Source organism: Rhinolophus sinicus, chromosome 6 (genome assembly GCF_057876585.1).
Source record: "Rhinolophus sinicus isolate RSI-liver-muscle chromosome 6, RSI-T2T, whole genome shotgun sequence".
Classification (NCBI taxonomy): Eukaryota; Metazoa; Chordata; class Mammalia; order Chiroptera; family Rhinolophidae; genus Rhinolophus; species Rhinolophus sinicus.
Window position 1 is genome coordinate 12,754,656 of NC_142506.1, and position 25,063 is coordinate 12,779,718.

The 25,063-nt window shown below is 46.6% G+C and overlaps 1 protein-coding gene and 1 long non-coding RNA gene across 3 annotated transcripts in view; one reads left to right on the forward strand and one right to left on the reverse strand.

Annotated features, from left to right (window-relative positions):
- ZHX2 (zinc fingers and homeoboxes 2) overlaps nucleotides 1–25,063 on the reverse strand; it is a 142,380-nt gene that overhangs the window by 105,706 nt on the left and 11,611 nt on the right. The window lies entirely within an intron of this gene.
- Nucleotides 7,252–9,480, forward strand: LOC141567867 (uncharacterized). Its single transcript, XR_012490797.2, has 2 exons — nucleotides 7,252–7,479; nucleotides 8,753–9,480. It is a non-coding gene; the product is annotated as an uncharacterized LOC141567867 (long non-coding RNA).

Consider the following 25,063-nt stretch of genomic DNA (forward strand, 5'->3'; position numbering starts at 1 on the left):
GGAGTGGTACCCACCTACTGGAATGATAAAGCCAGGATGCATTCTACCGAATCTCTGGCCCAGGCCTTGCAAACAGGGTGGCTGAGGCTGGATTTGGCCTCCAACCACATTTTTCTATGACCTACACAATGCTTAAAACATTTTGGAAATGTCTCATAAAAATCAAAATTCCCTACTTTTCTCGAAAAAACAAAAAGGGGATCTCTGGCCATCACTGAATCCACTTCCTGTATGGGAACAATCATCCTGAGCTCAGTGGCAAGTGTCCGTTTTGGACTGAGCCTGGGCTTTCTAATTTGCCAAAGTCACCACTACTCCCTATTACTCACTCCTGGCTAGCCTCTCTCATTCCCTTCACCTGCCTGACATCTGTATTCACTGGGGTTTGCAAGCCTCATTTAGAACAGGCCCTTTACTTTGCAAATGTGGAATGTGGGGCCCAGAGACATTCAGAGATAGGAAACCAGTAAAGACTTGAACCCTCTGCTGGACACCTGGGCCTGTGCCATTTTACTATATCACACTGCGTATCATCAAGGGTATACAGTGTAGGAGGGCCCTCATAATTATCTGATGGATGGAAGAGCAAATGAATGACTGGCCATAGATGCTGGAGGGTGTGGCAGGGCTGTGGTGGGCAGAAGGGCTGAAGGAAGCTTTACGGAGGAGGTAGAATAAGAACAGGCCCGAAAGAGTTCAGGAAAGGAATAAAGGGCTCTTGGCTGACTTGACCTGAAATCCCATTTATTCAGTTTTGTTTATTTGTGACTTTCAAAACACATATTTTTTTAATTGTAAAATAGAGCACAGATACAGAAAAACACATACCACACAAACATACAAATTGTTTTCGATTGTTTATGATTTTTCGGGGTCCTGTTTTCTTTTCCAAAGCTATCAAAGCTGCTTCCAAATCAGAACTTTCTATGCTTTTTCAATCTGTATTCACTGCAGAGTAAGAAACCAACCTACCTCTTCTAGTCTGAGATGGTGTAGTGGAAATTTAGGGGGCAGCTGGGAGACCTGGGATTCAAGTCCTGACTTGGATGGTAGTTTATTCTCTGCAGACCTCAGACTGGGGGCTGGACCAAATCATCTCCAAGGTGCCCCCCTCAAATGCTCTAGGATTCTGTGAGGCTCTGAATGACTGGGGAGAGAGAAGGAACCTGCTAGGATGTCCGGAAAAGGAAGGCCAGTGATGCAATCACTTATTGGCTCAGGCCAGAAGCAAAACTGTCACTGTGGCTACATTTTACCAGAAACCAGGTGGCAGCATCTACCACAGATCCTTCTAGGTAATAGGATGGTGAAAAGGGAACTTAGAGGTCATGAACTCTGAATCTGCCCCCACCCACCCACCCACCCCCAGCCAATGACAGGGAGTACAAAGGAGTTTGGATGAGGGATGTGACTTGCCCAAGGTCTGATCCTGAGCATTAAACTGCATCCTAGATGCTTTTCCTTTGGCCTTTATTCCAAGCAGGGTCTCTTGCAAGAGCCGGAGGCCTGGAAGTGTGCACAGAAAGGCTTCTTAGACTAGGCTTCTTTGATGAAAGGGCATAAATTTAAACTTTTGACACAGTCCGTACAAGACACAGGTTGCATGTGGCAGTTTGAATTTGGGACTATGGCAACTGTAGAATATCCTGAATTAATATATTCTAAATATAAACCTCGTGATATGCTAGCATGTAGCATGAGTTTATGGCATAGTATTTAGATGTCAAAAGAGTTAACTTGCTGATTTAAATATTTTACAGATCTACAATTTTTGTAATCAGTTTTACATTTTTTACCTTCATATTTTAATATTCCAGGAGGCTAACATATGCAGTGGCCAGGGTCTCTCTTGACTTCTGCGAGACCAATGCTACGGTAGAGCTCAAGCTCCATGCAGGATCTGGGGGCCCCTTCAGTTCACTGAACGGGAGTGAGGTGGGGCTATGATGAAAGGAGATGAATCACTTCTATCTCAGCCGAGGCAACCAGCACTTCCTGCTCCCTTACTAAGTGCCAGGAATGTGCTACCGTTTGAGCACAGAAATGACCAGGCATTGCCCATGTGGAAGTCACAGCCTGGCCAGCAGCCAGACACTGAATGAGCTGTAAAGTAATGTGACAAGTATTATAACTAAGAGGTGCAGAAAGAGCTGGGGCACATGGTGGGGGGCGAGGGGAGGCGGGAATGTGCATATGCCTGACCGCATACCAAGAGGCAGATGGTGTGATGGGAGGTGTGGCAGACAGAATAAGGCCTCCTCCAAAGATGACCATGCCCTCATCCCCGGTGCCTGTGAAAATGTTGCCTGACATGACCCAAGAGACTTTGCTGATGTGTCTAAGGTAAGGATGTTGAGATGGGGAGATGATCCAGGTTTATGTGAATGGGCCCAACGTTAATAGCAAAAGTACTTAGAAATGAAAAAGGGAGGCAGGAGAGTCAGAGTCGGAGAGCAGCATCTTGAGAAAGATGCAACTGGACAGTGCTGGCTTTGAATGGAGGAAGGAGCCTTGAGCCAAGGAATATGGGCAGCTTCTAGAAGCTGGAAAAGACCAGGAAATGGATTGTCCCCTACAGTCTCCAGAAGGAACAGCATTGTCATCACCTTGATTTTAGTCCAGGGAGACCCATTTCAGACTTCTGACCTCCAGAACTGTCAGATAACAAATGCGTGTTCTTGTAAGCCACTAAATTTATGGGAGTTTGTTACAGCAGCAATAAGAAACTAATACTGAAGGATAATTTGAGTAAGGGACAAAGCCTTGGGGGACCACTCCTGAGTTAGTACCAACTAAGCCTCTAGTTCTCCCTCCCAAAAAACAAGAGCCGTGGGCGAGGTGGTCTCTAATGTCCCTTCCAGTTCTGACACTTGGGACTTTTATGAAGAGTGAAACAGCCACTGTTCTATTAATATGATGGCTGGCAACTTGTGGCGAGGGTTCACAGAAAACAACATTTCCCAAACTGTGTTTGGTGGACTTTAATTTCTATCGGCTGTTGATGAGGGTTAGTCATAAAAGAGGGCTATGCATGCCGCAAACCGTTATTGCACTCTTACCAGGAGCTGTTCTAGGTACTGGGGGAGTCAGTGGTGAATAGGGCAGACAATGTCATCCCTGCCTAAAGAGAGCTCACGTCACAGGAGTGAGCTGTGAACCCTGAGAAGATACATATTTGCCTAAAAGGACCTTTGGGGATGTTTAACAGGGCCCAAATTCATAACCAGAATAGAGTAGCCATTGTTTTTAGAGGCCTCTCAAGCACACTGCATATCAAGGAAAAGCTGCAGACTAAGCTGCCAAGCCTCTTGCACGGTGTTCTGCCTTCTGAGTCTACCTTACAAAGGAGTTCCTGGAATCATATTTTGACCAAGGGGCTGAGACCCACCTCCTCCAATTGGAACTGTGCAGCTGTAGTACCCTCATTTGCATATTTACCAACCATTCAGAGCTGTTCCATGTGACCAATCAGGATGTGCGATTCCAACCAATCAGGATCAAATGTGCAAATTTAAATTGCTTATTTGCATGAAAATGGACCAATCAGGGACCAAGGCGGGAACTCTCTCTCTCTCTCTCTCTCTCTCTCTCTCTCTCTCTCTCTATATATATATATATATATATATATATATATATATATATATATATATATTTATATATATATATATATATATATATATATATATATGTGGGCCTCCGCTTTGTCTGAAGGAAGTGCACTTTCGGTTTCTGCCTGAAGCTGCAGCTGTTTCCCCAGGTTTGCAAAGTGTTTACCTGAGTAAAGTTTCTCCTTTTACCGCGCCCCAGATTGGGGACTCTTAGTGCCATTGGATTGGTGGCAGTGATCTTTTGTTGACGAAGCAAATGCCCACAGAACTAATGAACAAGCCATTTCCCACTGGTCATTAGGACTCCGAAAGAAATGAAACCTGGTGACGAGATAGAGTGGGACAGGGAGGCTGGCTACTGTCAGCAGGGTGGTCAGGCTGGCCTCCCAGGTCAAATTTGACCTGGGCCTACAAGACAAGATGAGCTGGGCATTTAAGGAAAAACGAAAAAAATATTGAGCCAAGGAAAAGGGAAAAAAATTAAACATAATTATATGTGGAGGAGTCCTGAGGGTTTGAATATATTAATTAATTGGTTCATGTGTTCATTCGACATACTATTTTATTGAACCAGGCAGTATTCCAAGCATAAGGGATGTAGTACTGAATAAAACAGACAAGGTCACTAGTGAATGGTGTATTGTTGGTGTGTGAGAGGCAGACAATACAAAAGCAAACAAACATGAAAATTGGGATGCAAGAGAACTCCGCAGAACAGAGCAGGTAAGGGGACAGAGGTCTGAGCGGACCTCAGGGAGGTGTTGATATCTGAGCAGAGACCTAACACACAGAATGAATCAGTGTGCAGCATTTCCCAAATTAAGGTGACAATGAAACCCTTTTGTCATACAGCATCTTGCAAGACTCTTGCTCCTCAGAACACATTTTGAGAAACACTGGCACAGAGACAGTGGAAGCATGACGCTGGTGTCTGCACACTCCAACAGGACCCAGGCTGGCATGACAGAACGGTGACTATGACTGTCATGAATGCAAAGTACATTTAATGTAGGAGTCCCCCTGCCAATGCATATCAGAAAATGGGAGTGACCGGGAGGTCCCTGCTGTATTGCAGAATTAGTAAATCCCTGCACACATTCTCCTGGACTGTCCTGAATTCAGCCTCAGTTCTGCTGGATGCACGGACCTGGAGAATACGATGAACCCATGATTGGACGAGCTGGCCTCTGCAGGCATGAACAGATGCTGGTTTTCACATGTCCCAGAGAGCAGAGTATAAGAACTGGAATCTTCTCCTAGGGTGTTATGTTGTAAAGAACATACATGTGTTTTTAAAGTGTATCCGAGTGGCAATGATCAATGTCCAGAGTGTCGGGGATCTTTATCCAAGTTCTCCTTCAGTCTTTGATAAAGGAATAAATTCTACACCCCAGGCCCAGAAACAAGATCTGGGGCCTAAACCAGGGCACACCCTGTACTCATGGAAAGTACACGCCCTGAGAGAAAGACTAATATTCTCTCCAAGGAGCCACAGGGAGTTTTTCTGAGAAAGAACCCTGCCGTCCCTGCAATGTCCTTTCCTGTCTAGCGAAGGCCGTCTGGACTTTCTCACAGCTCACATCAGATGAGGCCTATTATGTATTCAAGTCCTGCTGCAACGAGCCTTCCAGCACGGCATCCTGCCTGGGCTCTGGCAGAAATGCCTCTCCGGGGAGCAGCCTCCATTCATGATAAGCTGGGCTCCAGGTCTGCTGGAGGACCGCTCTGAGAACCCGCAGCATGGGCCTTACCTGACAGGTGGTGATGCCACTCACCTTCCATGGACCCTAGGTGAGGAGTCAACACAGAGACAGATGGGAGCAGTCTTCCCACGGGAGCTGCTGTTTTTCCCAAGCCCCTGTTTGCCAGGAGTGGTGAGATGACCAAGCACCTGTGTGGTTTCTCTGCTTCGATGCTCTCCCTGCCCTTTGTCACCTTCTTGTCTCCCATCATCTTTTTTTTAATCTCTGCTCAGTGTCACTTCCTCTGGGAAGCTGTCTTGATCAGATCCAACCCCATCATTTTGGCTTCTGATGGCACATCATGCCTCTTTTACGAGACCTGAGATGGCTTCAAATCCCAGGTCTGCCACTGACTGTCTCTTGAACAAATCCTATCACATCCCTGGGCCTCAGTTACAGAAGGAAGGAGGTTGATAAGATGCTCCCTGTGGTCCCTCCCAGTCCCAACCCCCTGGGATTTCCCTTCTTAAAACAAGGGCCATGATCCCAGCAGTGACCTTGGGAAAATTCCCTTCCCCCTCTTTTACTTACTTAGCACTAAAAGGACAGCGTGTGCTACACTATTGTTTTCAAACTTTTTAAGGCATTCATTAAAAAAAAAAAGTGCAATCTAATACCTAAAACAGGTAAGAGTGAAGCTGCTTTGTTTGGTATAGGTGTGAGGGTCTGGATGGCCCCTCTCAGTGGGGGCCTTTGAGGCACATCCCCCCACTGGGCTCCTGAAGCGTAGTTTGAAAACCACTCCCTTAGATGGTCATTCCAAATCTAACCCCGAGTTCCAATGTCCACCCACTCTCTTCATGTCTACGGGTTGCTTGCATTCTGTGGGGTCTGGAGATCTTCTTTTGAGGAGTGTCCAAAAGATACAAAGGTTTGCCTGCAACTCTTTAATCTTTTTTTGTTTTTTCACATGCTTGATTTCAAGTGTTGCTGCAATTGACACAGGAAATAAGAATCATAAAGTAGGAGAGGAGAAACCAATCAATTCACGCATTTCCAAATCATTGCTATGGACGCAAAAGTGCTACAACAAAGGATATGAGCAACAACTGCCAGCTCTGCCTGCTCGCAAAGGAGGCACTGACACCCATGGAGGGTGACCCGGCTCCCCACGTGCTCCTGGGCACCTGTGTCTCATCACAGCACCCAGCAGAGCTCCTCCCGGTCCCACCATGGAGGGCTGGGCAGCAAACTGGAAGACATGGCCACTGGTCCCCAGGAGCACCCCGGGGAGCGAAGGACACAAACAGGGACTTCAGGTTTCTGCAGAACCAGCCTGTCCCTCCTTCAGAATTCCCTGCAACATTTCCCACGCTTCACTGTTACCCAGATGTGAACCACTGGGTGGCTTTCTACAGCCCGGGCTGCACATTCCTGCCTTCCTTTCTTTTTTTCTAACACCTTCTAAATTCATCACCTGCGTGTGGTGAGCAACACATGCAGAGGTTTGCAGAGAAAAAGTGAGTGCCCCTGCTTCCTGTGTCAGGGAGACACAACACCCACTGAGAAATCCTCTGGGAGAGGCTCCAGGGCTGGGCCTTCGTGGGTACCTGACCATAGCTTTTGATGTGGAAGCCAGAACGGCTGACCTTTCAGAACCAGAGAGAAACCATTTATATTCTTAGGCAGCTGATTATTATTATTACTTTTTAATGGCTCTGAAGCTCCTCCAAAACCATCTCCTGGAGTTCGAGCTTCCTTTAGTATTCCCTCAATGCTTATTTGGCTTATAAACATGCATGAAATCAGTAGTCACTCTGCAGCCTTAACTGCATCCCCTTCTCAGCCCCATCGTAGGGTGACGATGTTCTTTATCAATCCCCAGCCAGCAGCTGAACTTATTGCACCATCCGGCGTTTCCCCTTCATCCCCACTCCCCACCCCCTTGTCCTGTTCTGTCCTCTTAAATTTAAACTGTCAGCCCTCCAGTGACAGACATGGCAAGCTGGAAGGGGAGGGAGGTGGTGCTATTTATAATTCGGCGTTGTTCGCCCTCAGAACACGGCCATTTTTTCCAGGCCACCTGCCAGAGCCACATTCCCCAGGCTCCATATATGGGTTTCCCCACAGGCCCGTGTGGCCATAGCCTTGTCTCTGAGGGGACCAAGGCAGCCTGGCAAGTCAGGAAGGTAAGGTCTGATCTGCTTCTCCTGCTGCTTGGCCTGGGAGGAGGCCATCGCCAGCTGGGCAGCCTGGCCTCCCACCGCAGGGTGATCTGGGACAGGGGACACAGAGTGAGGAACCTGGGGGTACCAGCTTGACAGAGCTTGGAGAGCAAACGGCTTTCTCCCCAGGGCTTGAAAAAGAATGGCGAGGAAAAAAAAATGTATTCTTGCTCTAAAACATTAGGTCACCCCTTCTTTTGCCAAGTGGTTTTCAATTGTTTCCATCGTGATGTGACTGAGGGCCATGGCAGCCTTGCCAGTCCCCGAGGGCTCCGAAAACTGGATTTATGGACACCCTCAGATAGGCAGATGGGAGGGGAAGCCCGGGAGGGCAGGCAAGCCAAGGCAAGGGAGTGGGGCCTGGCCACGCAGGTATTTTCTGCAGGCTCTCAGCTTTGATTCCCATATATTAAGGATATGAGAGAAAGTTGCCTGGCCTCTCATGGGCATTGGGACACGAAAACCCCACTGTCCTCTAGAAACCATGCTCAGAGGCAAAAGGAAGCACCTGGGCAGTTGACAACTCCAGCCTCCTCTCCTCTCTGTCCTTTCTGTGCTGATGCCCCTGGGGCCAGGCTGAGGTCACAAACGGGCAGCGGGGCCCTACAGAGCGGGAGACCTGTAACCCCTCCTCTAAGTTCACATGGGCAATTTTACTTCGACTTCTTGAACAGACAGTATCTCCCAAACCTCAAGAACGGTCTGCAGTGGACACAGCTGTGTCACATCAATTTGAAGCCCTTCCTCTAAACAGCCGTCTGTGGCTATTTGGATATCTCTTCCTTAGGACGTAGAGCAGCTGGTTTTATCAGGTTGGTGCAAAAGTAACTGCGGTGCTTGCGATGATTTTTAACCTTTTCAACCACAATTACTTTTGCACCAACCTAATATTACGAATGGTTGTTACTATTAGTAACGACAGTTTGGCTCTATCGAGAGCTTACCTTGAGGCCAACCACCTAACATATAGTATCTCATTGAATCCTCATAACGACCCTGAGAGGTGGGTGGTATTCTGAAGGTGAGGAAACTGGGTACAGAAGGGTTAAGCAGCATGTCCACGTTTACCCCGTGGGCAACCAGCAGGACCCAAGTCTGTCCAGCTCCTCACTCCCAGCTTCTGCTGGCAGCACTGGTGCCTGTCACTCACTCCTGCAGTCTTCATTGTTACTTGATATCCTTGCAGGTTGGAGGCCACGTCTTAAACATCTCACCTCTTCTTTTCTTCTCCCCTCAGCATCTAGAACAAACTAGACCTGCAGAAAATGTTCACTCCCTGCAGGGGTCCTTCCACTAAGGGCACCTTCTACCTGCAAGTTCTCTTCAGCCTACGACTGATTTCTGATTCTCGTTTGACTCCATGGCCTCTGTAATCCTTCCTGAGCAGCCACCATCCTGCATCTGAGGAGGACCCTATCGTCACTCGTCACTCGCTTGCCTGTGGCACTTCAGTGGGGAAAAAGCAGCAGCAGGAGTTGATCAATTCCTAAGCAACGAAGATCCTGTTTTCATGCAAACGTCCTCGGCATTAAAGCAAAAACAAATTCCTCCCAGGGAGCATCCTGGATGCCAAGACACATTTTTAAGCGAGGGTTTGCGCCTGCGTGAGACACTAACAGGGATGAGAGGAGAGTTGTGTGCCAATTGCTGTCTCCTATGCACTCATTGAAACCTCACAGCCACCCCGCCAGCCAGCCCAGTTGGATCCCGATTTGACAGATAAGGAAACAGGCAGAAAGAAATGAGGGACCGTGTCTGGGTGTCAATCACATGGCAAATGGCAGCCAGGGGATGTGACCAGGTCTGATGGAAGCAGGTTGTTTCTGACAAAGCACAGGTATCAACTGTGACTGCATTCATCTCACAGAGACTCAGGATATGGGCACGGACATTTCAGACAGATCCCCCTTTTTTTTTCTTAGTGTGCTTTTCTCATCACCAAATAAAAGAAAATTAGGATGGTGCCTGGGTATCAATTCTCTCCTTATAGAAAAACCAGACTTGGGTGTGAATCTGGATGAAATATTCGAATTGAGTAAATGCTGCTTAGTCTGTGATGCAGACTCAGGGCTCAGAAATGTCCTTGACTACTTGGCTCTAGGAGTGATCTTGGCTTTCTTGTGTCGGAGGCCAGCAGCAGATAAAGAAAGGGTGACCATGAGAGATATTACGAGGTGATGCAGGACCTATAGGTGGAATGACAACAAGCGCCCCTAGTTCTGAAAAGGTGGGGACCCCTGAGGGCTTCCTGGAGGAGGGAGACATTTTGATTCAACTCAGGGAGGATCTTGTAACAGACAACTTTGGTCGGATCCTAGAGGAGCTGAGGACCCCCCAACACCAGAACTACTGGAATATCCCCAGGGTCACTGGGCTTGCACAGTGGTTATTAAAATTGTCTGCAGGGCATCTAGTCTTCAGCTGGTTCCAGCTTGTCCTTTGGGATCATAGGTGCCCAAAAGAAATACACAGAAGACCAAGTCATACAATTCACTTTTGGAAAATAACCAGTCATACCAGGATTGTGGCATTTTAGTGCTGCAAGGTCATCTGGTACCATCCCCTTACCGCTGATGCCTTGCTCAAAGCTCATGGTCCAGCCAAGACTCCAGCTCGAACCTCTTTCCTCCTGCTCTCTGAAACCCCCTGCATAGCCCCCTAGTCTCACACTGAGGAAGTAGTCACCGACTTCATTACTTGCTCAGACATACCCCATGGGCCCGGGACTGGTAACTACAGTGGGCCTAACACCTGGCTGCAGCTTTCTCAAGCCAGCCTGACAACGATTCCAGGATGGGGAGGAGCTCCCAATGCATCTCTGATGCTGAGGACAAGTGGCTAAGTGCAGAACTGAAACCACTTCTGGTGCCAAATCTAATGCTCGCTCTACCACCTGGCCTTCCCAAATCTATCAATAGCTGTGTCATGAGAATTGATAAACGGCAGTGTCTGTGGAGGGTGTCAGACACCCCAACACCTCCTTTCACAGAGTGGAGAAGAACACACACCATGCCAGATTATGCTTGTGCTTTTTCATTCTCCACCCAAATGTACTCTTTAGAAGGTCTAATTATAGTGACTTCTATTTTCTTGTAAATAATCACATCTGTCATTACTGATTTAACGGATCTGAGGTTCCAAGTTGACAGTCTTGGAGGCCTGAGCCAATGTGTCAATTACGCCAAGAAGGTTGTAAGCAAAAGTTGCACGAAATGGAAGAGAGAAAAAAATTAATCACATGTATCTTAAGTGGTGGGGATCAATATGTGCTTTTTCACAACAATAATATCAACACAAACTCCTTCATGTGGCCAATGGGTGTCGATCCCTTAGCAACCCAACTTAGTAAAACAGACACAGCCAGGCAGATCCCAGGGAATAAAAACAATTTTTTTCATGGAGACACAATTCTAGAAACTGGCTTCTTAAATACCTTTTGAGTCTAAGTAGATACCCCCAGGAATTTGCCACGGCTCTTTATGCTTGTTTTCCGGAAGAAAGACAGAAGGAAGTGCTCCTGTGATTCAAGAACATAGTCTTAAGGGCTATATTCTGAGTGTGGCTGTTGAGTCAGCCTCGAGTTGTAGCAAGAACTTTGGGTCTTGTCTTGGGTACAAGTCTGCTCTCTCCAATCAACTTATCTGTAAGCAGTGTCACTAAGCAACTAAACAAATCATTGAACTTTCCCAAACTCATCTCAGCTTTCTCATCTATAAAGTGATGACAACCTAGAACCCTGCTGGAACTGATGACACAATGACTTTATGTGACAGCTTGTTGGAAAGTGTAAGCAGTGCATAAATGCTAATCTTCATCATTACTAACAGAGCAGCCTATACTGAGTCCTGTTTTTAATCCATGGGGATGGCTTCTTTCTCTCCTCAAATAACTCTAAGCAGAAACAGTCATGTTTTATGTCAGAGAGGGGATAAGAGATGGGATCTACTTGGGACTTCTTTCATAGAAAGGTGTTTGAAAATCATCCTGCCAACCAAGCTCTGAGAGTCCCTGTATCTGATGGGAAGCTGCGAGAAAGGAGCTTCTTCCAGGTAAGAACACGGGGAAATGAAAGGGGCCACTTATCCACTCCCCAGGTGCTCACAGGAAATGGACACATAGCTTTTGGTGACCCAAATCCTGTGGCTGGTGAAACCTTCCTGGGGTCTGGCCAATCTGTGTGAGCAGAGTGGTTAAGAGCACAGACTCTGAAGCCACACTGACTGGGCTTTGAGTCTAGCTCAGCTCTTTGCTTAGGGTGCGACCTTCGTTCGGCAAGTTATCTCATCTTTCTGTGCTTCAGTTTCCTCACCGATAAGATGAGGGTAAGAACAGTACCTATGTATCTCTTAGGGTGATGGTAAGGAATAAATGAATGAACACATATCAACAGCTTACAACAGGGCCTGGCCCACAGGAAGCAATCAGTATGTGTCGGAATTTACTACGATGGCTGCAACGTTCATATTACAAGTCAATGTCCTTCCTTCCCTCATCAGTATTTATTAACATGTGTGTTTAACATGGTAACCATCTTCAGATTTTCCACATTAAACCCCTTACTGAGAAGGACATTGTATAGCCCACCTAGAAGATCTGGCAGCAACGCAGTGTTAAGAGCTCCCTGATCTGTACCCAAATCTTCAAGAAAGGGCCTGAGTCACCTCCTTCAAAGGAAGTTCATTTCTGGGCCAGATAGGTGGGCGTGTTCTGGACTGAGAATCGGGGACCCAAGTCCTAGCCCAGTGCCATTTTTCCCACTCTGTGGCCTTTGACAAGTCACTCCCCATCTTTGTGTATCAATTTTCTCAGATATAAAATGAAGGGGACTTTTGGCTATAAATTTCAGTTTATTCATCTGTAAAAACAGATAAGAAGAAGAACTATCGTAGAGGTGTGAACCACATGACACCATTACACACTGAGATGGATGAGGTCCGGACCATGACCTTGAGGCTCTAGGCCATCTGTGTCTCCTGGCCCACTGTCCTCCCGTCACTGCTCTTCTGCACACATTGGTGTCCTTGTTTTCCCGGCACCCCTCAGGCACTCTCCTGCCTTAGGGCCTTTGCCTCAGCTTTGTTCCTCTGCCTGGACTGCTCTTGTCCCAGAAAACCCCATGACTCATTCCCCCACTTCCTTCATGTCCTGGATTATTATTTTTTTCCCCATGGCAACAATCATTTTCTAGTAAAATACATGATTTCCTTACTTATGATTTTTGCTTATTGTCTCTCTCCCCAGACCCAGAATGAAAGTTCCATAAGGGCAGGAATCTCTTCCTGTTTTGTTCCCCAAGAGCCTGCAAGACCTGGCACATGAGAGGTGATCAATAAATATTTGACAGTACATTGAATGAAGGAATGAATGAACAAATGAATGAATGGACAGCACTCGATACTAAGAAGGAGCTTACTGAATTTTTGGCAATCTTTCTAAACATGAAAGAGGGATTCTTACTCCTTACCCATCTTCTTTCCATGTGGAAGGATCCTCACCTAGACACCCTAGACCTGTTACTATCCTGCTTTCCCTTTTCCCCTGGAAGTGGAGGAAAGGACCTGGTTGGCAGGTGACAGTCATTGGTCCATTTCTCAACTTGGTGACATTAACCTGTTCCTGTGGGGCTCAATGCTGTTCTGCAAGTCACTAGATTTGGCTCATTCTTCTTGTCCATGGAGACCTTCTAGGAGGCTGCCTATCATCCCACAAGTTCACTGTCGCTCCCAGTTTCTCTGACCGCAATGGTGTCTGCTGACTCTCTGCAAGGTTCAGGCACAGGGACCAGCATTCTCCCTACATCATCCCATTTAATCCTCCAAATAAGCCAATGAAGCAAGTGTTACTATCCTTCATTTTATGGATGAGGAAACAGTTTTTTTTTCTTTTTTACTTTTCTTTTGTTTTTGTTTTTGTTTTTGTGGCAGTGTCTTCATGTATCATTGTAGCTCATAAGTAGCAGTGTGAGTTCCAAAGCCTGCACACCGGAGGGTTCTAAGAGTAGCATTTAGGTCTTCATTTAAGCCACAAATAAAAACGTGGATGGAATGGGAGTGTGCCCTGGGGTCTTCAGGCTCACCCCTAGGTCCTCAATCCTAGCTATGTTGGCACCCTTTGGTGTGCCCATTTAACCTGCAAACTTATTCAGTGGTATCATCCAACATTTCTCCATCATGTTCCCAAGGAACGCATGAGTGTCTTCCTAAAACACCTCAGTAGAAACCAGAGATGCCTATTTTGTGGTTTTCCCTCATCTACCAGCTCAAAAGCCATTAAAAATAAAAAAGAAGACGTGAATCTGGCTCAACCTGACCTTGGTGAGCCCATGCTGGATTCTGATGACCACCATTCTTCCCTCTCTAAGCCCTGACAACAGAGCCCAAGGAACCAAGAGATTTAGGGCGGATAAGACCGACACTACCTGAGTCCAGGTACAAGGTTAGACCTGTATAGTAAGGACTGTCTACCTTCATCCGCAAGTCGGTGACAGGGAGGTGAGAGTGGCAGAGGCTAAGGAAGCAAAACAGTTCCTCTGGCAAGCAGAGATCTGTCTCAAGCCTACCTGTTCCCCTTTCCTGCTGTAAATCTGAAGCATTAGGGTGCATTCAACCGAAAGAGTGACCTTGACTCCCTTCCTGAAGCATCCAGGAAATCGTGACAGCAAGGTTTTGGGGTACACAGAAATTAACAGACTCCATTTAGTAAGCTCTTACTATTTGCCAAGCCTTGTGCACAGTGCTGGGTTTACATAATCGCTTCAAATGTTTTAAAAATATTTTTAGCAAAGACATACACGCTCATGGTCAAGAATCAAAAACTACGAGAGGCTTCTAACAAAAACCACCAGCTTATAATAAAAACTAGCCCTCTTCCCTCCCCACATTCCCCGAAGGTAAACTTTTCTAACTCTTTCTGTTTCTAGTTCTTTGGTAGTGATCTTTTGGTAGATCCCTAAGTACAGGATCTCGTAACCTTCAGAACGTTTGGATGATGAAGATAGAATTATTGCCTCTCTTTACAGATGAAGAAATGGTGGCATAACATGGTCTCAGGTCACCCAGCTGGGAAGGAGTGGAGCCAGGATTCAAACTCACATGTGTCTCACTCCAGGTCCTGCTCTTAAAACTTTAGGCTTCGTGGCTGACATGTCTGGAGTCTAGTAAAGGATGTGCCTTGGCACATCCCATGATGGCTTCTGAGGTCACCTGTTAGCTAAAACCACTCCCGGTGGACATGACTAATAACACCATGGGATTACACATACGTGAGCTTTCTTTTCTCCTGGGAGGTTTGTTTTGAACTCTTTCCAGTTTGCCCTCCTCTAGCTACTTCAGCCGCCCTTTATGATACAACACGTGACTTCAGAGGGCAAGTCTCTTAGGCCCTTGTACTTGCTCTCCAGGAACCTCACAGCTTCCTGTCTCATCCTAGGAGACGGAGCTAAGGGCATTTATCACCATTTCTGTTCCAATGCTGCAAAAAAGACCAGTCCCTTCCAGATTCAGGTTTTATAAAAAAATGATTTTCCTTTGCTTTGTGGCTATCGCTATTTCTTGACACAATGTGTGTGCCGTGGAAAATGTAACAACATCGACAATATTTGTTAATAATATAACTAGATGCCCCAATCCAGACAAGTCAGGTTCAAATCTTGGTAAGGGTACTCACTTACCAATTCTGGTAACCTGGCAAGTTATGCCCTTCTCTGTAACTGTTTCCTAGATGTAGACCTGGAAGGGGTGTGGTGGGAATTATGGACTATGAATGATGAATTAATTAGATGGGTGAACAGATGGGCTTTGAACTCTCCTGCCCAGAGCCAGTGCTCTATATCGGTTATTATTATTTATTAGTACTGTTCTTGTCTAGCCCCCTGCAGTTTTGTTGAGTTATAGCCATACATCATATGTAGTCCTTATATCTAAGAGGAGTCAGAGCAGAAGGGATCATTAGCCTCTTACAAGTATTTAAAGGTATAATTATTAGCCCCATTTTACAGATGAGTAAGTAAACTGAAACCCAGATAAGTGACCTGTCCAAGGAAACAGGATGATTCAGAATCAGAAGCAGTCACTGAGATCCATTTGAACTCTCCTGATAACAAGGTTGAGTGATTTTGTTTCATTTTAATATTTTTAAAAATTAATTAAAAAACAAAGTTTTCAATTTTCAGTAGACATGCAATGTTCTATTAGTTTTAGGTGTGCAGTATAGTGGTTAGACACTTATATAACTTACAAAGGGATCCCTCCTATAAGTCTAGCACCCACCTGGCACCATACACAGTTATTGCAATATTATTGACTATATTCCCTATGCTGTACTTTACATCCCTGTGACTACTTTATAATGGCCAATTTGTACTTCTGAACCCCTTCACCTTTTCAAGGGCTGGATGACTTTGGGCAAGTCACTGTACCTCCCTGAGCCTGATTTGTAAAATAAGAGGGCTGAAGCTAGGGTCTCAGCTCCATCCTCTCTAACAGAGAAGTTAAGTGCCCCAGTTAAGAGAAGGTATCCAGAGTCAGACTCTGGACTCGAATTAGGGGTCTTCCACTTACACCTGGATGACGTTGGGTAAATTCCTTAATCTCCCTGTGCCTCAGTTTTCTCATCCAAAAAATGGGGCTAATCATAGACCCCGCCCTAGAAGGCAGCTATGGGAACTGAATGAGCAGACCCATGTAGCATCTCACGACAAGGCCTGGCACACGAAAGCACACAGTAAACGTCAGCTATTATTACTAAGCCTTACGTGGTCAGCCCAGCCTCCAATACTGTGTTCTGCTCTAAGCCCTGTGTGTCGGTACCAGATCACTCTCCTGACGGTGGGGTACCCATTGGGCAGGGCATCACCTGTGCTTCCCAGGTGGGGTGGTCTCAAGCAGGAGTGTTAAACTCTCAACCTAAATTCAAAGGCCACTTCCAAGTGCCTAACATTTCAATCTGAATGGAAAACCCCAGTTTTTCTATTTCCGACAATGACATGGATGGTGGTGTTTTGCTTTCCTTCCCATGCAGTCTGGAAATCCTGAATAAATGTCAAAAAGAATTCACTGAGTCAACAAATATATAATAGCATTAAAACTCTTAGCAGCGAACCATTTCCTATATTACCAGAAGCTTAAAGGGATAATATTTTCAATTACATTACTCAATAAATATGCTATTTAGGGCTTAAGTGATGTTGCTATAATTTGTAGTTAATAGGTCAGTGGTTCATTCAATTGGAAAATATCTGAGCCTGCCTAGGAGCCAGGCCTTGCCCCAAGCTTTGATGAGCCCACTACAATAACAACCTTCAGACCTAGCATGGAGCTTTGTATACAGCAGGCGCTCAATAAGTAAGACTGAGCTCAAAAAAAGATCTATGCTTCAGAGGTGTTCCTGTGAGTTTGAGCGGGTGCTGACCCACCCACCTCCCCTGCCCTTTCCACTTCAGTGGGCATCACCTCACTTCTAACTGCGGGCACCTGTGTTTCTACGCCTGGAGACTCCAACTGATTTGTGGGCTCACTTTGCTTTCCAAGTGGCAGGCCTGAAGTGCAGGGGAGTTCAAGCCCCTCAGGGAGCAGCCTGCAGCCATGACTGATGGGAGCTGGTGGAAAACTACCGTATCTCAGCCCTCAGGTGTGATGTCACTGAGGTGTATCAGTCTTACTGGCCCAGAGGTGCCCGGTGGGGTTAAGCCCCAGTGGCCCACTGTGCTAACTTGCTTGAAAATGCTCCATGTCCTGCCACCTTCTCATCCCGGTCTCACTTCTTGGCTCTCCTGCCAGAGCTCCCTTCACCTCTCAAATAAATGATCTGCACGTGAATCTTGGTCTTGGGGTCGGCCTCTGGGAAACCCAAACGAAGACAGTCTGATTCTTGGCTTCATAGAATGAAAGAGCACAGAATGAGGGGACTCCCGGGGTAATAACCTTCCAGGGACAGGAAACACATGGGGTCTACAGCCAGAGAAGGGCAGAAGCGGGATTTATCCTGTGTGCAGCTGAGGGCACAAAGCAGCTGGCCTCTGCCCTGCACACATGGGGATGCAGGATCCTGGGTTCTGATCTCAGCTCTGGACGCAGCATCGTATGCTGAAAAGAACGTGGGCTTTTGAGAGAGGCAGATGTGGGTATGAAACGAGGCTGGGCCACAGGTAGGCAGCAGGTGACCCCATAGGAAGTTATAAGGGGTCAGCTGCTGTGTTCAGCTGCTGTGATGATGTTCAAGTGTGAAAAGGTAAGTAAAACTCCCCACTAAGAGACTCTAGGTTTCTTTCGAGTGTCTTTTTAGGAACTACTCATTCTGTGTTCTCATTGCTTTGGGCACACCTTTCAGCCTAGCAATGATCTCATTATATGGGCAACCCTGTGTAATTTACATATTTGCCTCCCAGGAGATTGAGGTCAAGTTTTACTGAACATTGCATCACTAGCATTTAGCACCACACCTGGCATGAAGCAAGCACGTAAGGTTGGTTGAATGACTAAATGATAAAAATGAAAGATCCCTAAAAAAGCATCTACCAGTGATAACGGGTTCTCTGGAACATTCGTTCCTTCATTGAGTCTCAGCACTGAGTCCTACTAGGCGCCAGGCACTGTTCTATGTACTGACAACACAATTGTGGCCAAGACCACCACGTTCCTCCCTCAGGTAGTGGCTTCCCTTCCAGGGGAGAGAGCAGTGACCCTGAAGTCAGGGTGCCCAGCAGACAAACCTGGGACGCTTTTAAAAAAAGTCCTCATACTCTAGCGATTCTAATTGAATTATATGGGCTGGGCCTGGGCATTGAGAATTTTTTAAAAAGCTTCTCGGGTGGATATAATGTGCTACTAGGGCTGAGCACCAGTGTGAGCACGAGAAAAAAAGGAGATCATTTCAGAGTGATGTGGGCTGTGAAGAAAGTAAAAGAGAGAATGCGATTTAGCTGGTGGTTCTCCACGGGCGGGTGGGGCGGGGGGAGGGAGTGACGGGACAATGTGTCCCCCAGGAGACCTTTGGCAACATCTGGAGACGTTTCAGGTTGTCATAACTGGAGGGAAGGTGCTACTGGCATCTGGTGGGTAGAGCCCAGGGATGCTGCTACACATCCTACAATGCACAGGACAGCCCCCCCGTGACAAAGAATGATCTGACATCAAATGTCGATACAGGAATCCTGGTCTAGAGGGACAGGAAGCAAGGACCACTTCAGGCAAGGCTTCCCCTGGTAGGTGACAGAGGAGCTGAGACATGAGTTCTAGCACAAGTGTCTGGGGCGTGATGAGGAGCGCCGAATGGGAGGTGGGCCCCAAGCCACCATCACAGCCTTGGACAGAAATACACCAGATAGTTAAAACCCCCAAGTCTGGCTCACGTCACCCACTAACCTAAGAAAGCTCACACCTTTGCTCCTGGTGTCATTTGTTGGGGTGGGGTGAAGGGAGGGAGGGGGAAATCCGCCCTTGCTTGGCTGCTTTCAGTTTTAAGTCTCCACCCCCCAGAGTCCCCACCCCCTTTCCAGGCTCAGACCCGGAAAGGGGGAAGGAGAGAGTGTTAATCCAGGCTGACCAATGAGATGTCGCCCACACCACCTGCAGGCTCACTTCCTTCTCTTTTCCTAAAGCATCTCTCACTGCCACCCTCCTGCTCCCCAAAAGCTGTAACTAGGGGGACAGGGAAAGGAAGATTTCTTTGGAGACATCCTGCCAGCTCCCCTCCGCCCTGGCAGAAGTGATTTCTCCAGAGAAACAGGGATCCATAAATAAACACGGCATTCCAGGGAGGAGGGGTGGGAGGGCAGCTCAGCCAGCTTTGTCCCTGTCACTGAGATGGCCCATTAACTTTTCCAGCCAAGCACTGGGACCTGAGAACCTGCCAGCCCTCCCCACCTACCAAGCCCCCTTTTCTTTCCCTTTCTTGCTGCTTCCCTCTAAATCAGTTGCAGACCCACCGCCTTGGGAGCTGGAACTAGTGGGAGCTGCACAGAGCAGCCTGCTTGCTCAACACCACATGGGCTTTCCAAGGAAGTGTCTACAGTTCCCTGGGCAATTTTGGTGGAAAGTCGAGTTCTTTTTGTACAGGCTTCCAGAAAGCTCTGAGTCAATAGGCTGCTCCGAGGGAGCCACGGCAGCAGCAGGCCTCTGACAGGCAGCCCTACCTGCACAGGTCTTGCCCACCTGGAGCAGGCAGAGAACCCAGTCACAGACTGCTGAGAAGAAGAGTGACTCAGAAGCTGTGAGGCCACTTCCACCCCACAAGTGGGGAAACTGAGGCCCAAGAGACAATGAATGACCTGGTCAAAGTCAGCAAGCAGTGGGTGGCTGAGCTGGGTGACCCTCCTGACCTCTGCCTATGTGTGGAATTTCTTTCAGTCCACATACTTATTCCAGGATAGTGGAAATGTTCCATGTCGACTCATCCAAACAGAAAGACACTGTCCAGAACTGGCAGCCATCTACCTCCAAATGTGCAGTCGGAGGACACAACTAAACATCTCTGCTCCCTTAGTCTAGATTTCTCTTCTGAAATGAAAACAGTCCCCTTGTCTTCCCAGAGTCCCCAAATATAACCCCCATGTCAAAATCCTGTTCATGAGGAAAGTTGTCAAGTATCAACTTATGAAACTCCATGTCACACAAAGGGGCATTATGGGAAACTTGCAGGAATATGTTTACTTAAGAAATTATTGTATTACAAATAATTTGCCCAATATGCCCCGAGAATTTTATTAGAGATACGCACGATGAAGTAGGTAATTAGGAATAAATAGTCCCTTTCTGCAAACCTAGAATTAGGAATTTTTCATGGGTTGTTATTTTAAACAAACACCACACAAACATGCAGTCTTTTCATTCATTGAAAGCTTTGATTTACAGACTTGAATATCTACAACCCAGAACTTATAAAACAAACCATCAGCTTTGACGTATGTTTTCTGGTCAAAGTTGTACGCAAGTACCTATGCACTGTCAAACAAAAGACTCAAAACTATTAAACTTTTCAGCAGTGCTGTGTGTGTGTGTGTGTGTGTGTGTGTATGCACCTGTCTACACATGATATAACTTCCAGTTGTAGGTTTTTGTTTTGTTTTTATAAGTCTTTCAGGCAAGCCTCCCACATGGTTTTGAAAGAGGGGAAAAAAAAAACCATGTTCTTTGTTCTTTAGCTTCTGCAGTTTAATATCATTCTCATCCTCCCTCCCGCCTCCCCTCCTCCCTTGGGAAAAGACTTGGCTCTTTTCTCATGATTAACCCAAGCAATCACTGTTAACGTGCACTTAGGGTTACCGATAGCACATGGTGCAAAGACATTTCATTAGTTGCCAGAACAAATGACCAACGTGCCAAATCTCCAACAGCTTGTGTCCTGGATAAGGGTCATTGTGGATCCATTGGGGCTGCCTGCCTCAGAATTTCCACAAATATTTACTGAGCATCTACTCTACACAAGGGGTGGCCACTACAGCTTTGGGGCTCCGCTATGTGGTCCAGGACACAAATACTACCCCTTCCTACACCCCTCCACTGTTTTTGCAGAAACCAAGGGTTTCAGGCCCAGCACCCGCTTCTTTTGAGGGTGCCTAGCAGGGAAGAAAAGCCAGGGGTCACCACGGTCCTGGCTACAACCACCACGTGAGCCCAGGACAGGGAAAGAGGGCAGGATGGAATGGGGTTGGGATGAAAGAGACATAACGGTGACTGGTGTCTTCTGTCACAAAGGTCATCTGAACAGCCAGCCAGCCAGACTCTAGCTACAGCAGATGAGCTAGCGGGAGCCAAAAGCACTTTCTTTTTCTCCATAGTAAACTCAAATGCCTGTTATTCATGCAAAGCAAAGGTGTAGGGTTGGTGGGAGGCAGGTGGACAGGACTCTTCCCGAATCTCAGAAGAAGGAAGTCGCCTACACCTCAAGATCCAGCCAGGTTTCCTGGACCAAGAGCTTCTCAGAGTCAGAGGATTAACCCCCGTGGGCTCCCTCATCCACGGAGACCATCAAGTCACACTGTCACTTTCTGGGGACCAAACTCCAAAATTTAAGCCATGAGTAAAAAAAATCGTGAAGTTCACCAAAACAATATCTAATAGACATACTTTGTGGAATTTGGATCTCCTCCACGTCCATCCTCCCAAAGTCTGAAACAATTAGTTTGTCAGAGAACTTGGCACGAAATTCTAATACTGAGAAACAAACAGGAAAATAACTAGAATATAGCGAAGCACGAGCAAAAAGCGCAGGGCTCCAGCCCAGGTTCCACTGCTACATAGTAACTTGAGGTGGTGCCTGTCCTTCCCCTGCTCTGTGATGGAGAGAAGGGTGGCTGATGCCGTAACCTCCTCCTCATACCTGGCGGCCAGACCGGTGATGAGGCTGGTAGGCTCTTCTGCTCTGGGTGCCCTACGGTGGTGAAAAGGCTTGTTGTCAAAGGTATAAAGGGCAACCAAGGGGTAAAACACTGTACCTTTAAAATTCCTGAACGGACTTGTAGAGGAGGGAGGAGCACTTTTTGTAATCATTGATAAACTCTGTTGTTCTAGAGTGAGCTTTGATTTTAAAACCTTTTAAAGTCGAAGAGGGGCCCTGGGCATTTCACAACCTAGAGAGAACCTTGGTTTCCTCTCCTATAATAATGCCTCAGGGGGTTGGACTAGGTGATGGCAAATGTTGGCTTTAATAGTGGTTGGCTGGTTGTTTGAGACAGGCAACGAGTGCAAAGGTAGTAACCAACAAATGCCAGGCTGGTTAATCACGGAACCAACTGCGTGAAGAGGGTCCTTGCTTTTCGAGCGGAGCCCAGGTGCCATATGCAATGTTTTTGGAGCCAAAACTCAAATGATCCAAGGTCTTAAGTGACCTTTCAAGCCAATTTTTTAAAATCTAGAAAATTCCACAGAGAAATAAACAAGTCTAGATTGAAAGCAGTATCTCATTCACCACTGTTATCTCTATGTCACCTAGTAGGTGCTCGAACGTTTCCTGTTGAATAAACAAAGTCTTCAGCAAGCATCACACTTCTGACACCTTGAAATATATAGACATAGCCGAATACACAAGAAATATTTAACTACTCACCCGAATAGCACTGGTTTTTAATCCCTGGCTTTTTTTTTTTTTTTTTTTTGCATCCCCCAACATACTCCCAACCTCCCAAATTGAGTGTTGGGTTGAGAATCAGCTAGACCTGCCTGTGAAGCTGGACTCTGACCCTTCCTATTTGTGTTTCTGCACCTCTCAGAGCCTCAGTTTCCTCATCTACAAAGTGCAAACAATCAGATCTCTCTCAGGAGGAAAGTAACAGTAAGGGTCTCCTAGGGGCGTTGAGTAAAGTGTATAAATTAATCCACGTCGTGCTGACAATCCATCTGGCACATTGTGCGCACATGGTAGATTACTCTTGTGCTCAGCATCATTAAGTGCTTGGCAATAATTAGGGGCTCATTACCTGTTAATTTTCTTTACGCCAGGCTGGATGCTTAATGTAAAACCAAATTGTAATGGTGTTCTACAGCATCTAAGAAAGGTAAATATGCCGCAGTAAAAGGTTACCTTTAATGGTTCGTGGTCTTTCAGATCATCACACCTCTCCTCCACACAGAGCCCAACATGGCACTGGACTGAGTGTCAGGAAGCTCCGTTCAGCTCTGGGCTTCGTCACTGGTACTCATTCACTGATGCTCAGTGATGCTGAGAGGAACAATGACTTGCTGAAGCAGTACAGCCAGTCCAGGGTGTCGCCGGATAGAGACGTGTACTACCGGCCATCTATTTCCCTGCTCCCCCATTTGCCAGGCTGTGAGGCGGAGTCATGTTAGCAGAAGTGTCACCTATAAAAAGTGTGTATGTGACCCTTCAATTTTCTTTTCCTCGGCTCCAACAGCCTAAAATTGTGTCAAAGGACGTGGCAACCAAATGTAGGCAGCCTGAGTCCCTAAGTCATAGCTTGGAAGAAAGCTACCTTGAAGAGCTGTTATTCTTCAGTGCACTTGGTGAGCGTAAACAATAAAACTTGCTGTGTTGAACCACTAGGATATTGAGGCTTACTTGTCACTGCATCACAGCTGAGCTTAACCTGACTACCACATACCTCGTTTTATTGCACTTCACTTTATTGCACTGTACAGATGTTGCATATTTTTACAAACTGAAGGCAAGAACCCTCTACCAGCAAAAAGATTACAACACTCTTTACTGCGATATTCACTTCATTGTGGTGGTTTGGAACCAAACCCACAATATCTCTGAGGTATGCCTGTGCTCATTCTTCAGTGCCGATTCCAGAAGGTTCATGCACATTCATCACAGAATGGCCAGTTATTCTCTATTATTTAAGGCACACAGACACACACACACAATTGAAATCTCAACAAGACCGTTTTTCCTATCACACAAGCTAGCCCAGCAAGATTGTTAAGATTTAGTAAATTTGACCATCTCTCTCGAGACATGTATTTTTTTTTCTTCCCTTCCCAGAGGAAAAAAAAAATGGTGACCAACTGCAAGAGGACAAGTATCTTGAGAATGAGAAGCTGTATTAGTGCCAAGAAACACCTTTTAAGGGAAAGGAAAAAGATGCCCTGTTACTAATTCTAGTCGTGCAACCTTTCATAAGCAAATCTTGAACTCTGGAAGGGGGTACAGAACAAAGGGCCGGTGTCGCATTTGCTAAGGCGCTTAACACAGAATCTTAATGACCTTTATTTAACACTCCAGCACCGTGATGTGGCATGTACCTGGGCTCTGACGTTACTCAGACCTGGCTTTCAATCCCAGCTCAGCCATGTACCGTGTAACTCGGGCAAGTTAATTTCTTGAAGCCTCCATTTCCTGATATGTAAAATGGGTATAAAAATTTCTACTAAGCAGGGTTGTTAGGTGACTTAAATAAAACAAGGTAGCGTATACAACATGCTTGATTCAATGGTTGGTATATAGCAGGCATTCAGTTTGTTTTCTTCCTCTCTGTACCACATTTAGAGTTTGTTCTCAAGTTCAGACTCAGTCAAAAGAAAGTTTAATATTGGAAGTAGGAGTAAGAACCTGCAATAATACCGTGACATTGCTTTAGGTGCCACAAAGGAAGGTGGAGACAGTGTTGTTAAGAGGAAACAAAGGGTAAAGCCAAGTCAGAGGGAGGAAGTGGATTCAGAGGCCAGCTATCCAGACGAGGCAGCAGGGCTGGGCTAGGGAGGCAGGCAGACTGGCAGAGTTTGGCTAAGAGACCTTGAACCTGGGACAAAGCCAGACTGGGACCGGAAGCTTCCCTGACTGCTTCCTGTTACACAATGGTCCAGTGACTGTTCTTCCACGTGGTGGCGAGTACCTGCCACCAGGGGCAGTGGCGAGCAGCAACTCATTTCCCTAACTTGTGCGGATCGCGCGCACAGGCTCCCAAACAGACTCTGGTGAAAGGGTCACTTACTTCCACATAACCATCCAATCACTTAGAAAACGTTCATTTTGAGCCTGCTCAGTGGGCCCGCCCTGTGCTGGGAACATGGAGACAAAGAGGAAACTCTCCCTTGGGGTGGGGGGTGGGGGGGTTGAGCAAAGTTTTTCTGGGAGACATATGCAAACAGAT